This window comes from Ahaetulla prasina, chromosome 1, assembly GCF_028640845.1.
Source record: "Ahaetulla prasina isolate Xishuangbanna chromosome 1, ASM2864084v1, whole genome shotgun sequence".
Lineage (NCBI taxonomy): Eukaryota > Metazoa > Chordata > Lepidosauria > Squamata > Colubridae > Ahaetulla > Ahaetulla prasina.
The window spans coordinates 329,357,226-329,369,743 of NC_080539.1; the positions used below are offsets into that span (position 1 = coordinate 329,357,226).

At 40.5% G+C, this 12,518-nt stretch overlaps 1 protein-coding gene across 5 annotated transcripts in view; it reads left to right on the forward strand.

Annotated features, from left to right (window-relative positions):
• Nucleotides 1-7,290: 7,290 nt before the first annotated feature.
• The window catches only part of GATAD2A (GATA zinc finger domain containing 2A), a 132,897-nt gene continuing 127,669 nt past the window's right edge, over nucleotides 7,291-12,518 (forward strand). For 2 of the 5 annotated variants that reach the window (XM_058162514.1, XM_058162515.1), the window contains exon 1: nucleotides 7,291-7,779. The gene's annotated coding sequence lies outside the window, so the exon portion shown is untranslated. The remainder of the gene's footprint in view (nucleotides 7,780-12,518) is intronic. The other 3 variants (XM_058162504.1, XM_058162506.1, XM_058162510.1) reach the window with 2 other exon arrangements.

Genomic DNA, 12,518 nt, shown 5'->3' on the forward strand with positions numbered 1-12,518 from the left:
TTCGTGTAAAAAGAAAAATTGTTTGTAATATACTGGGAGAGAAATAGGGAGGAAAGTACAGGATAAGTTAGTAGTATCTAAAAATACTAAAAGAGGAAGAGCTGAATTCAAACTTTAATTTTGCCTATTATTTGGAATGTAGGTGTGTTTATAACATTCCTTAACAGATCTTGGCAAAAGGCAGTCGTCTCCCCCCCACCTTTTTTTTTTCTTTTCCTTCAGAGAATAACAAATCATGTCAGCATAGACTGTTATTTCATGTCAGCATAGACTGAACATTACTTACTCTTGAAGAAATGATTTGCTCCATGTTTTGGATCTTAAAAAAAAAATCCTGCAAGGGCCCCTCTCACATCTATTTAGGATTAAAAAAAAAACAACCCCATCTGAGAGGTCTCAACTTGGTCCCTTTAAGACTTGTGGACTTCAACTCCCAGAGTTCCTCAGCCAGCTTTGAAGTCCACAAGTCTTAAAGGGACCAAGGTTGGAGACCCCTGCCTTAAAAGGTAATCCTTTGGGTTTTTTCCCCTCAAGACACATTACCCATCTGGGTTAAAATCATGATCATTTTCATTTTTTCTTTACGGTAAAGGTGACTCGATTCACCTCTTTTTCAACTCTTGGGTCAGAAATAAGGACAAACAGTGGCTTGGAAAAAACAAGCTGGCCTGATCTGGATTTGTGTGATTTGTTTGAGACTAGGGTACAGTCGGGTCTTCCAAGACTCTTTAATTAGAATGTAGAATGTTGTATCTGGTGCAGAATTCAGCTTCTGAGAATCTTGGCATTCAGGATCTTTTAATGAGAAAGCTTTTAGCCCCTAATAGCTGCAAAGATATTTGAAAGGATATGGGAGATAACTTCCCATATCATGGACTCAACGTGGGAAGCTTAAACAAGTTTTCCAGTGATGTGGGTAGGAATTCTGTGCCCTTAGCCTTCCCGTGGTTAGCAAAATGATCATATATTATGCAAAGTACCTAATTTGGAATGATTATGCAAAACGAATATGCAAGTGACTGCATAAATCACGTTACACTAGAATCCAGCTTTTCCAACTACTGGTACTTTTTTTAATTATTATCTTATTTTTAAGGCAGGGACACAAACCCTGCTTCTAGTGTGGTGTGTGCTGTACCAATTTCAAAAGGAGATAGTTTATCTTGTTACTACAGTAGTTCAGTGAGTTCTTAATTATGGATTTTTTAGCACAATCTATCATCCAAAAGCCATAGCCAGTATCCCCTAATCATGCGTTCTTGATATTTTCAGGAATAATGCAATCCAGTTGCTTTCCTAAGTAGGTTCGTGTGTAAAAAAGAAAAATTGTTTGTAATATACTGGGAGAGAAATAGGGGGAGGAAAGTACAGGATAAGTTAGTAGTATCTAAAAATACTAAAAGAGGAAGAGCTGGAATTCCGAAACTTTAATTTTGCCTATTATTTGGAATGTAGGTGTGTTTATAACATTCCTTAACAGATCTTGGCAAAAGGCAGTCGTCTCCCCCCCACCTTTTTTTTTTCTTTTCCTTCAGAGAATAACAAATCATGTCAGCATAGACTGTTATTTCATGTCAGCATAGACTGAACATTACTTACTCTTGAAGAAATGATTTGCTCCATGTTTTGGATCTTAAAAAAAAAATCCTGCAAGGGCCCCTCTCACATCTATTTAGGATTTAAAAAAAACAACCCCATCTGGAGCAGGGGTCTCCAACCTTGGCAACTTTCAGACTTGTGGACTTCAACTACCAGAATTCCTCTGGAAGTTGAAGTCCACAAGTCTGAAAGTTGCCAAGGTTGGAGACCCCTGATCCGGAGTGCCAAAAATATAGGCTTGGGTTGGTAGGGAAGAGTATCGAGAAGCAGTTGGAGCTGTACAATGATTTTACCCTTTTGAACGAGCTTACTCTCTCAATTTTCCCACTGCATCTTTAAACTAGATGTAAATAAATAAGTCGGAAGGCTAGAAGCTTTTTTTTTTTTTAACAAATCTTGGGTGAAAATGGATTTATTCTTCCAGTCCGTAATTCAGGGATGTCTGTTCTCCATATTCCTAGGCTCTCTTCTCCATGTATAATTGAGGGACAGAAGCTATATATTTTCCAATTAACAGATTGTTCCCCCCACTTTCCTAAGCAGTGTTCAGCCTCCAGAACAGAATTACTAATGCATTTGCAATCAAGATTCATATTTAGAAAAGACTTCCTTTCCTATATAAAACCAAAAAGTAAAAAAAAAAAATTTCTTACCGTAAAGACGCTTAGACACGCGTCCTTACTAACAACCTGAGCAGACCCCGATAGATTGAATCTAGCTTTCAGGATGCTAAGCAGGCTGTCTTTGTTAAAATACACATACCTCATTTCCTTCTCAGCCCCTTCCCAAAGAATATACCCCTTGATATACGCTGTCCCATCTTCCTAGAAATCTGCATTTTAGCTCAATAGAGGGTGGGCGATTAGATCACTGAACTTGTGATTTTGCACAGTTGAAATGTGGAGTCTGCCAACACGCGTGTGAGTTCTTGCTGTTCACACTTCTGAGACACCTGCAGCTGTTCATTAACACTCTTTATGAAACAGTTCTTTTTATGTACTTAAAATGTGTTTTAGTAAATTTGTACAGTTTTGTCTTTTAGCCTTTTTTCCAAAAAGTGTTTAATCTTTCTTAACAATAATGTGTAAACATAAAAAAAATGTACAGGGGGAAGTAGAGTTTTTGTCTTGTTTTCAGGCTCAATTTTCTTCCTAATCCTGGGTGAGAAAATATCTGTGGGAAGCATATCTTTAATTCCACCCAGAGTTTATATAGGCCACTAAAGGCAAGAGCTAGGTAGAGCTTCATCTTTAAAATATTTTTACAATCTAGTTGTACAGGTATGCAAAAGAAGAGGAGGAGAAAGAAAGAAAAATGAACCCCTAATTAGAATAGATGTAAAATACTAACCTTGTGCCCATAGTTAGCTTTTGGGTTTTTTTCCCTATCACTTGGCCTGATCAAGACTTACATATTTTTTGTGATATTTTAGTGGTTGAAAAAAATAGTATTCCCAAATTATGCAGGGGAGAGAAAAACAGTCTCAGGATGCTATCATTACTTCTTCACATTTAATGATATAAACTTGGCAGCAGTTAAAAAAAAATGTGAAGCAAGTACAGATAGTACTTGACTTACGGCCACAGTTGAGCCCAAAATTTCTGTTGGTAAGTGAAACATGTATTAAGTGAGTTTTGCCCTTTTGACCACCTTTCTTGCCAGAGTGGTTAAGTGAATCACTGCAGTTGTTAAAGTGAGTAGCACGGTTGTTAAGTGAATCCGGCTTTCCCACTGACTTTGCTTGTCAGAAGGTCGCAAAAGGTAATCACATGACCCCGGGACACTGCAGTTGTCATAAATATGAGTCAGTTGCCAAGCATCTGAATTTTGATCACGTGGCCTTGAGGATGAGGCAAAAGTTGTAAATGTGAAAAATGGTCATAATTGCTTTTTTTACTGCTATTGCAATTTTGAGTGGTCACTAAGCGAACTGCTGTAAATTGAAGACTACCTGTACCATCATTGGAATAAGATCTAGTTCGGCGCTTAAGACTTGTGGACTTCAAATCCCAGAATTCCTCAGCCAGCATGACTGGCTGGCTGGGGAATTCTGGGAGTTGAAATCCATAGGTCTTAAAATTGCCAAGGTTGGCAATTTTGGTAATCCAAAGGTTGGATCCTGATTTAGATCTTAATAACTCTGAAAAAATACTGCATGTTTGGGTAGTCTATATCAGGGGTCTCCAACCTTGGTCCCTTTAAGACTTGTGGACTTCAACTCCCAGAGTTCCTCAGCCAGCTTTGCTTAAGGGACCAAGGTTGGAGACCCTTGGTCTGTATTGTTGGGGGCAAGATGCTGACTCTGTAAATTGCTTTACAGCCCTGTAAAGGACTGTGAAGTGGTACATAAGTCTAAGTGCTATTGCTGTGCTATTATGTAAGAGGTTGCAGTGGGAGATGATTTTGATTGGGCTTATCTAACTTCATTCTTCCAAATGTGCAACTCCCATTATCTCATGCCAGCACATGACCAAGTGGAACCAATCCAGTCTTTCCCCCCTCTAAATTATTAATATGATGTGTTTCATTACATGGGTACAGGTAGACCTCAACTTACAACCATAAATCAGCCTCCAGTTACAGTTGCAACTCTTGCTGGTCAACTTTACAAATTTTTTTGCTGTAGTTGTTAAGGGAACACTACACTCATTAAGAGAATGCCACAGACATTAAACAAATCCATTGTTTGCAATGGGTGTTTTTTTTTTTTGCTGGAAACAGGAAGCAAACACAGGATTCCAGAAAAAACAACAACCCATAATTTGCAATCATGTGACTTTGGCATGCTGCACACAGCTATAAATGTGGACTAGTTGCCAAATGCCAAAAACACAATCTTGTAAGGGGAGGGCAGAAGTCAGAAATTCAAAACTGGGTCTCATGTATCCTTTTTGGGGTCCGTCACAACTTCAAACAGTTATAAGACACCAGTCACTAAGTGAGGCCCACCTGTAGTAGATACTATGTTATAAAAGGACTAGTTTTTCTTCCTCAAATAATTTCCTTTTATGGGTCAACTTAAATTTCCTGAGCATACAGTAATAGGGTTGGGTAAAAAAACCAACTTTTGTTGCTTTTTTTTTTTGCTTTTGTTAACCAATCTTTTATGGGGAACAGTGGCAGCTTTTTAGACGAGTAAGTTTATGTATTCCTTAAAATCTTATTCATGCTTTCAGTAGGGAACTTAAAAGAATGCAAGATGTACAAGGATCTTGTGACTTTGGGCTTATCTCTCCATCCTTGTTGCTGCTTTGTCTCCATAAATATTCACCCACCACTGCAGTGATGATAAACTCAAGATTCTCTTGTAGAAGGATGGTCAGCTGCCTGCTCATTTTCCAGAATTGCATGGAGAAGTCTGGTACTTTCATCCTGGAGAGTAATTTTGTAGTAACCATGGCACAAAGCTGTGGTGATTGGATCCCTTTTTATGACCAAACATCTGTCACTCACCACAATTTAGCAGGAATTCCATTTCTTCAAATTCTCATCAGGTTCTTTGGATTTTGAGAGAATACAGGCAGTCCTCAACTTAGCAACAAATTGTGGCTCAGTTGTGATCATAAGTGAGAAATTTGTCAAGTGAATTTTGCCTCATTTTATGACTCTTCTCACTTTTGTTAAGGGAATCACTACAATTCTTAAATTAGTAACACGGTTGTTGTTCAATGAATCTGGCTTCCCCGTTGACTTTGCTTGTCAGAAGGTTGCAAGAGGATCATATGATTCCATGACACTGCAACCGTCACAAATGTGAGTTAGTTGACAAGCATCCAAATGTAAGTCACATGACCAACTGTCATATATGTGTGAAAAATGGTCGTAAGTCCCTTTTTTTCATGCTGTTGTAACTTTGGTAACTAAATGAACTGTTGTAAGTTGAAGACTATCTGTATAGGAAGATGATTTTAGTAAAAATGGAACTAGCACAGGGGTCTCCAAACCTTGGCAACTTTAAGCCTGAAGGACTTCGATTCCTAGAATTCCCCAGCCAGCTTTGCTGGCTGGGGAATTCTGGGAGTCGAAGTCCTTCAGGCTTAAAGTTGCTAAAGTTAGAGACCTCTGAACTAGCACACTGCTAATATTGCATGTTTCCTGGTGAGCTAGCTACCGTCATCAGGAGATCTCTTTTTATTTATTTATTTATTTATTTGATCATATTTATATACCGCCCTATCTCCCGAAGGACTCAGGGCGGTTTACAGGCACTTAAAAACACATAAATACAATATAAAAGCAATTAAAAAACTTATTCTAAAAGTCCGATAATTAAAAAATATAGACATAAAACCCAATTTAAAACCCATAAATTTAAAATCTAACTCAGTCCTGCGCAATTAAATAAGTATGTTTTAAGCCCGCGGCGGAAGGTCCGAAGGTCGGAAAGCTGACGAAGTCCGGGGGGTAGTTCGTTCCAGAGGGTGGGAGCCCCCACAGAGAAGGCCCTTCCCCTGGGCGTCGCCAGACGACATTGCCTCACTGACGGCACCCTGAGGAGTCCCTCTCTATGAGAGCGCACGGGTCGGTGAGAGGTATTCGGTAGCAGTAGGCGGTCCCGTAGATAACCCGGCCCTATGCCATGGAGCGATTTAAAGGTGGTCACCAAAACCTTGAAGCGCACCCGGAAGGCCACAGGTAGCCAGTGCAGTCTGCGCAGGATAGGTGTTATGCGGGAGCCACGGGGGGCTCCATCTATCACCCGCGCAGCCGCATTCTGGACTAACTGTAGCCTCCGGATGCCCTTCAAGGGGAGCCCCATGTAGAGAGCATTGCAGTAATCCAGGCGAGACGTCACGAGTGCGTGAGTGACCGTGCATAGGGCATCCCGGTCCAGAAAGGGGCGCAACTGGCGTACCAGGCGAACCTGGTAGAACGCTCTCCTGGAGACGGCCGTCAAATGATCTTCTAGAGACAGCCGTTCATCCAGGAGGACGCCTAAGTTGCGGACCCTCTCCATCGGGGCCAATGACTCGCCACCGATGGTCAGCCGCGGATTTAGCTGACTGTACCGGGATGCCGGCATCCACAGCCACTCTGTCTTGGAGGGATTGAGCTTGAGCCTGTTTCTCCCCATCCAGTCACAATCCCAGCAGTACGAAATGAGTTTAGAACCCCCTCCTTTAACTTCAATTTAAGCGAGTATTATACTTGAGGGAGTTTTATTTTCCCCTTCCCATTTGAAAAATTCCTTTTGGAGTTCTTTTTGTTATAGTTTTAAGGTCGATGATAATTTGGGACCATTTACAGTCGTTTTCTTTTAGTGGAAATGAATGGCAGGGCAAAGTGGGGAGGGGAAGGTAAAATGAAATGAGGTGAATTCAGATTATAGCAATCGGGGCGAGGCTCTGATGGTTTATATCCCGCCCGTTGCCCTTCATTGGCTCCCCGTCACGGTCCGGAACTTTTCATTGGTGGAATAACTTTGGTCGTCACCCAAGTTGGCGAATCAAAGTGAAGGCGAGCCAAGCGGGTGTTGCTTTGTACCAAGCGCAAGAAGATGGAGGCGCTCGGTTGCGGAGGCGGCGCTCAGAAAGAGAGGAAGGGGCGTGACCCAGGAAAGAACGAACTCTGAGACAGAGGGCGTGGCTTGATCGGTGGAAGGCTGACGTAGAAAGAGCGTTTCAGGAGGAAGGAGGCGCCCACAAGAGACGTGAGGGGAGGCGTCTCCAAACAAGCACAGCGGAGGAAGAGGCGTGGCCCCCCAGAGGGCAAGCGAACCTCTGAAGAGGCGTGGCTTCAAAAATGGGAGCGCGGAAGACGACGAAGAGGAGGAAGAAGAAGAGGAGGAGGAGGAGGAAGAAGAAAAAGAAAGAAAGAGGTGCCGGCGGTCCGCTGCGTCCGCGCGTGCGCAGACACTGGCAGCCAACTGAGGGAAGCGCCTGAGGAGATCGCTGAAGGGGGAGGGGGCGGAGCGTCGCTCGGCGCGAGACTAAAAGTTGCTCGCCCGCCTTTTTCCCCCCTCCGTCTTGAACGCTCCCCCCTTCTCGCGGCTTGTCCTCGCGCGTGCGTACTTCACTCGTGACCCCTCCCCTCCACGGCATCCCCTGTAGTCGTCCGCGTCCTCCTCCTCCTCCTCCTGTCAGTGGCCACCTGAGGGAGCCGCTCTCTCCTCCCCCACACCCCCCAGCCAGGCCCGGCCCTGTGAGTTGGAGAAGGAGGTGGCGGCGTCGACGACTTGAGGTAGTGCGGGAGAAAGGGGAGCGCCGAATTGGGCTGAGGTGGGGGAGAGGGAGAGGAATGGGTTTGTTTTTCTTATTATCGTCGTCTGAGTCAAAGTGGTGGGGGGAAGGGTTTCCCCTCGGGTGTGTAGAGACGAGGGCGCGCGTGGGGTGGCTCAGTGACTAAGACGCTGAGCTTGTCGATCAGAAAGGTCGGCAATTCGGCGGTTCCAATCCCTAGTATAGGTCGTCTGCGTAAGCCAGGGGGTTGGACTAGATGACCTCCAAGGTCCCTTCCAACTCTGATACTGTTCTCAGATCCCCCCCCCCTCCCGTCCTGCGTATGGGAAAGAGCCGTGTGATTGACAGGGGTGGGGTGTCTTCACTGGGAGGATGAGGCTGGAAATTGTTTTTTTGGGGGGGACGACACACACATTTTGGGATGGGGGAAAACATTTTGATCACGGTACTAATTAAAGCGCGGCGCGTATCGGCCCCTCAACCCGCACAGAAAACTTGAGTTGACTTAATTAAGCGCTTGGATGGGCGACCATCAGGAAATGCTCGGGCTGTCGGCTGGCCTGGAAAATTGGAAAAAAAAACCGTCGTGGAAGAAGGCGGTGCCAACCAAACTACTTCCATATTGTTGACAAGAAACTACATGGACTCAGTGAAGTCAATCGGAGGGTCAAGCTCAACTTGAAAAAAAAAAACCGCCAACTTTTTCTTAAATACCTGTCTGTTTCAGATAGGTGCCTGTGACTCCACCACTGATGGCTGGGGGAGAATTACAGTTAAGATGCCAAAAGTTTTTTGAGTGGCTGCCTGTTTGATCCTTCCTTGGTCAGCACTTTTTTTTTTTTTAAGGATTTTCTGTTGGGAGGTTTTAGCTGCACAAAGAGGCGTAACTAAACTTTCAGACCTCTTCGAAGAGGGAAGAAGATGTACTGTATTGTTCCCTCTTCGGTCAGTAATTGATACGTGGAGAAATAACTCTTCTGCTTGATGTTTAAAAAGTGTGTTGTGAAAGAAAAATGTACATTGGTGGAATTTTTATTTATGCAATCCCCACCTCAATCTGGAGGGACTTGAGGCAAGTTTTAATAATTATAGTATTTAAACACTACTTGTTAATACTTGTTTTCTTGATAGCTTGTAAAAAACATTTTAAAGAAATATCTGATTATGTCTTAACAACTGCTTCTTTTGTAGTAGTCTGCTATTTTTATGTTAAGAACATATTACCAAAAAGGGAATAGAATACTGTAGCTCTGAAATTTAAAGTTGATGGGTGTGTGGCTTAAAACTTAAACATGGTCACCTATTGTTTTAGATATTCATACAGAATGAAGGGAATTTACAGGACTGTGCCCAAATTGGGGACATACAGATTAAAGGATTCTTGATAACTGTTGATTCCATTGTGTTGCATGTTAATACTAGATTCCAGATGAAGAAAAAAGTTAACAGTCAGTGAAATAGTAGGATCAAAAAATAATTTGATCCAGTCAGCTAATCCATAAATAGTTAAGGTTAACTTAAATCAGACCTAATAATACACTGAATAATTTCATCTAGTCAAGACAACACCTAAAACCAATCAGTTGACCTGTTTTGCATAATCAGTCCTCCAAGAAAAAGAGCTGGGGAGAAAGAGTGACTGGGAAAAAAAATACAGGCTGCTTTGTTACAGAACTCAGGTGCCAAGTCCTGGCAGTACAAGACACACTGATTGGCTGTGATGGTCAATCTTCTTTTTCTTACCTGACCAATGGAGAAGGGGCTAGTGATGGGCTGGACTCTGGAGAATTGCCAGTATTGTCTTAGTTCAAGGGATATTAAACATTTCTTGAGGAAGATGAATGAGAATGTTGTATATGCTAATTTTTGATTGAGCTGGTAATTGGATGTTGGGACAACCACTATTAAGAAAATCTGATTGGATTAAATATATTGTAGAAATAAGGACTGCTAAATAATGAAAAATTGAGAGATTTTTTTATCCTTAAAGCTACTGTGGCAGAAGCTGTGGAATAAGACCACAGAGAAATATGCCAGTAGTCTGTGAAGAAAGTTGACTTTGGCATAATTGGAGGAGAAAAGAGGAAGCTGATTGATCTCAGTCAAAATCTAATTTTTAGCAGAGGGAATAGCTAGAAGCTTGTTACAGCAAGTTGTTTCTTTTGTGTAAGAATATACAAGGTTTAGGGGATGTGTAAATGAGCATCAGAGTGTATTTTTGCAAGGTAAAATTGTATTTAATCTTCTGGTTTATTCCTATTAACTCCCTTGAGAGCTAGTTTAAGAACCTCACGGGAATAGTTGGAAGAGGCACATTAAATGCAAAGTGCCTTTTGGGAGGTAATTGCTTGTGCTTTCATGGTGAATGTGTTCCAAGTGCAACAAAGTTTGTAAGGATTAGGGCTATTTAGATGTATTTCATGCATTTAGAACGAAAACCGGAATGGAGTATATCTGCCTGGAAGAAAAGACAGGTAGCAAAATAACATTCAGGAACATGAATGGAAATGCTAGGAGCACTAATAACTATGTAGGGGGAAAGAAAGGTAAGTACTCCATATTCACACTAATTGTTGAGCAAAATTGGCTGTACTCATCATGAAGTATAGAAATTGTGGCTGGGCATTTTGGACACTAAGACACAAGGAATTGGGCAGCGTTGGCTTAACTAGCTTGAATCCTGGTGACTTTATAGGAACAATGAATAAATTTGGGAGGAGACAATTTTGTGTTTCAGTGGGGAATCTTTAAAAGAAGAAAAGGCAGTAGTTATAAAGTCATTTTTCTTGTTTCTGGAGTATAAATGTTTAGAAACAAAATAAACCTATTTAAAAGATAAGCCTAAATGATTCCAGGAGAAAATAGTTTAGTTTCTTGATTTAAAAAATATAATTCTTGATTTAAAAAATATAATTCCAGTAGTTTTGAAAATTCAAATTCTTCATTTACTGGCTAAAAAATCTCTATCATGAATGGCTGTGAAATAACCATTGCATCACATCTGGATGAGAACTGTAAAATCCAAGGCCTATCTATGGAATGGTTAACAACATCCCCACCCATTGATTTGTTTCTAAAATAGCTCTGGAAGTGAGACATTTCCTTCCTTTTAAATACAATGACAGGGATGGGTTTTCAGGTGATGAGAATGCTCTATTTTTCAGGTTACTCAGCTGGGACATTCTGGGGGCACCAAATTAGGAAATTATTCTCTCATTTTGATACCCATTACCTTAAAGGAATGTTCTTATGAGAAAGACGTTTTCTGAATGAGATTCTTACAGGATACTTACAGGATACTAGAGATATACCATTTCATGCGAATAGAATAGAATAGAATAGAATAGAATAGAAATATAATTTTTTATTGGCCAAGTGTGATTGGACACAAGGAATTTGTCTTGGTGCATACTCTCTCTGTACATAAAAGATACGTTCATCAAGAATCATAAGGTACAACACTTAATGATAGTCATAGGTACAATTTAAAATTGTTTTTATGTAACATTAAAATTTTAAAATGAAAAATGACAAACTAATATTAGAATAAAGAAAAGAAAAAAGTGCAGAAAAAAATATAAAGAAATAATATCTGATTTTTTTTGCAGCAGTTATAAATATATCCTCTTACTCTATAGGAAAAAATAATTACAGGTAGTCCTCAACTTACAACAGTTCATTTAGTGACTTCAAAGTTACAACAGCCCTAAAAAAGTGACATCATTTTTCACATTATAGCATCCCCATCGCCACATGATCAAAATTCAGATGCTTGGCAACTGACTCATATTTATGACGTTTGCAGTGCCTTGGAGTCATGTGATCAGCTGCTGCAACCTCCTGACAAGCAAAAGTCAGTGGGGAAACCAGATTCAGTTAACCATTTTACTAACATAACTGGCAACAAAAGTTGTAAAATGGGGTAAACTTCACTTAAAAATTGTTTGGGTTCTAATATGATCATAGGTGGAGGACTACCTGTAATGTAACCATAATTGGGTTTTTTTCTAATCATCAAAACAAAATATAATTTCAGGTTTTTAGGTTCACACAAAGTCAGTAAAGGGTTTCCAATTGATATTAAACTTGCCTTGTCTCTAATTAAAACTATCAGTTTGGCCATTTTAACAAGCTCCATCATCATCTCTTCCTCCATTGTGAGTAGTCAAATATTTCCACCTTTAATAGTCTTGCCGCATTTGTCATAAAACCAAGTTCCAAGAGGTTTTTTCTTCTCAATTGCTTATCCATCAGTCCCAAAAGAAAAGTTTCTGGTTTCAAGTAAAATATTAATCCTTAAATTTTTAGGTATATGTAATTGAGTCTCTTTAAAAAATAAGTTGTACACTTCACTGTATGGATTTTTGTCTGTCTAGATCTCTAATATCAACTGAAAAAAGTTAGAATGGTTATAAAAATGTTTTACAACCATACTCCTCCTTATTTTTCTCCTGAACAAATTTAAATTGTGGGTAAGGATATGGGAGGGAACAAAGGAAACTAATTGTTTATACAAAGATTAACATATTTTATGGTATGCGCCTTTTTACTGTCTTTTTTTTACATCTGCTTCCTTTAAAACAAGGTATATTTATGTACTCAGAAGTTTGAAAAGTGGAATCTTTAGTTACTCAGAATAGAGCTGGAAGCTCCCTTGGAGGTCTTCTACAAACCCCTGCTCAAGCAGGAGACCCTATACCATTTCAGACAAGTGATTGTCTAGTCTCTTCATAAAAATCT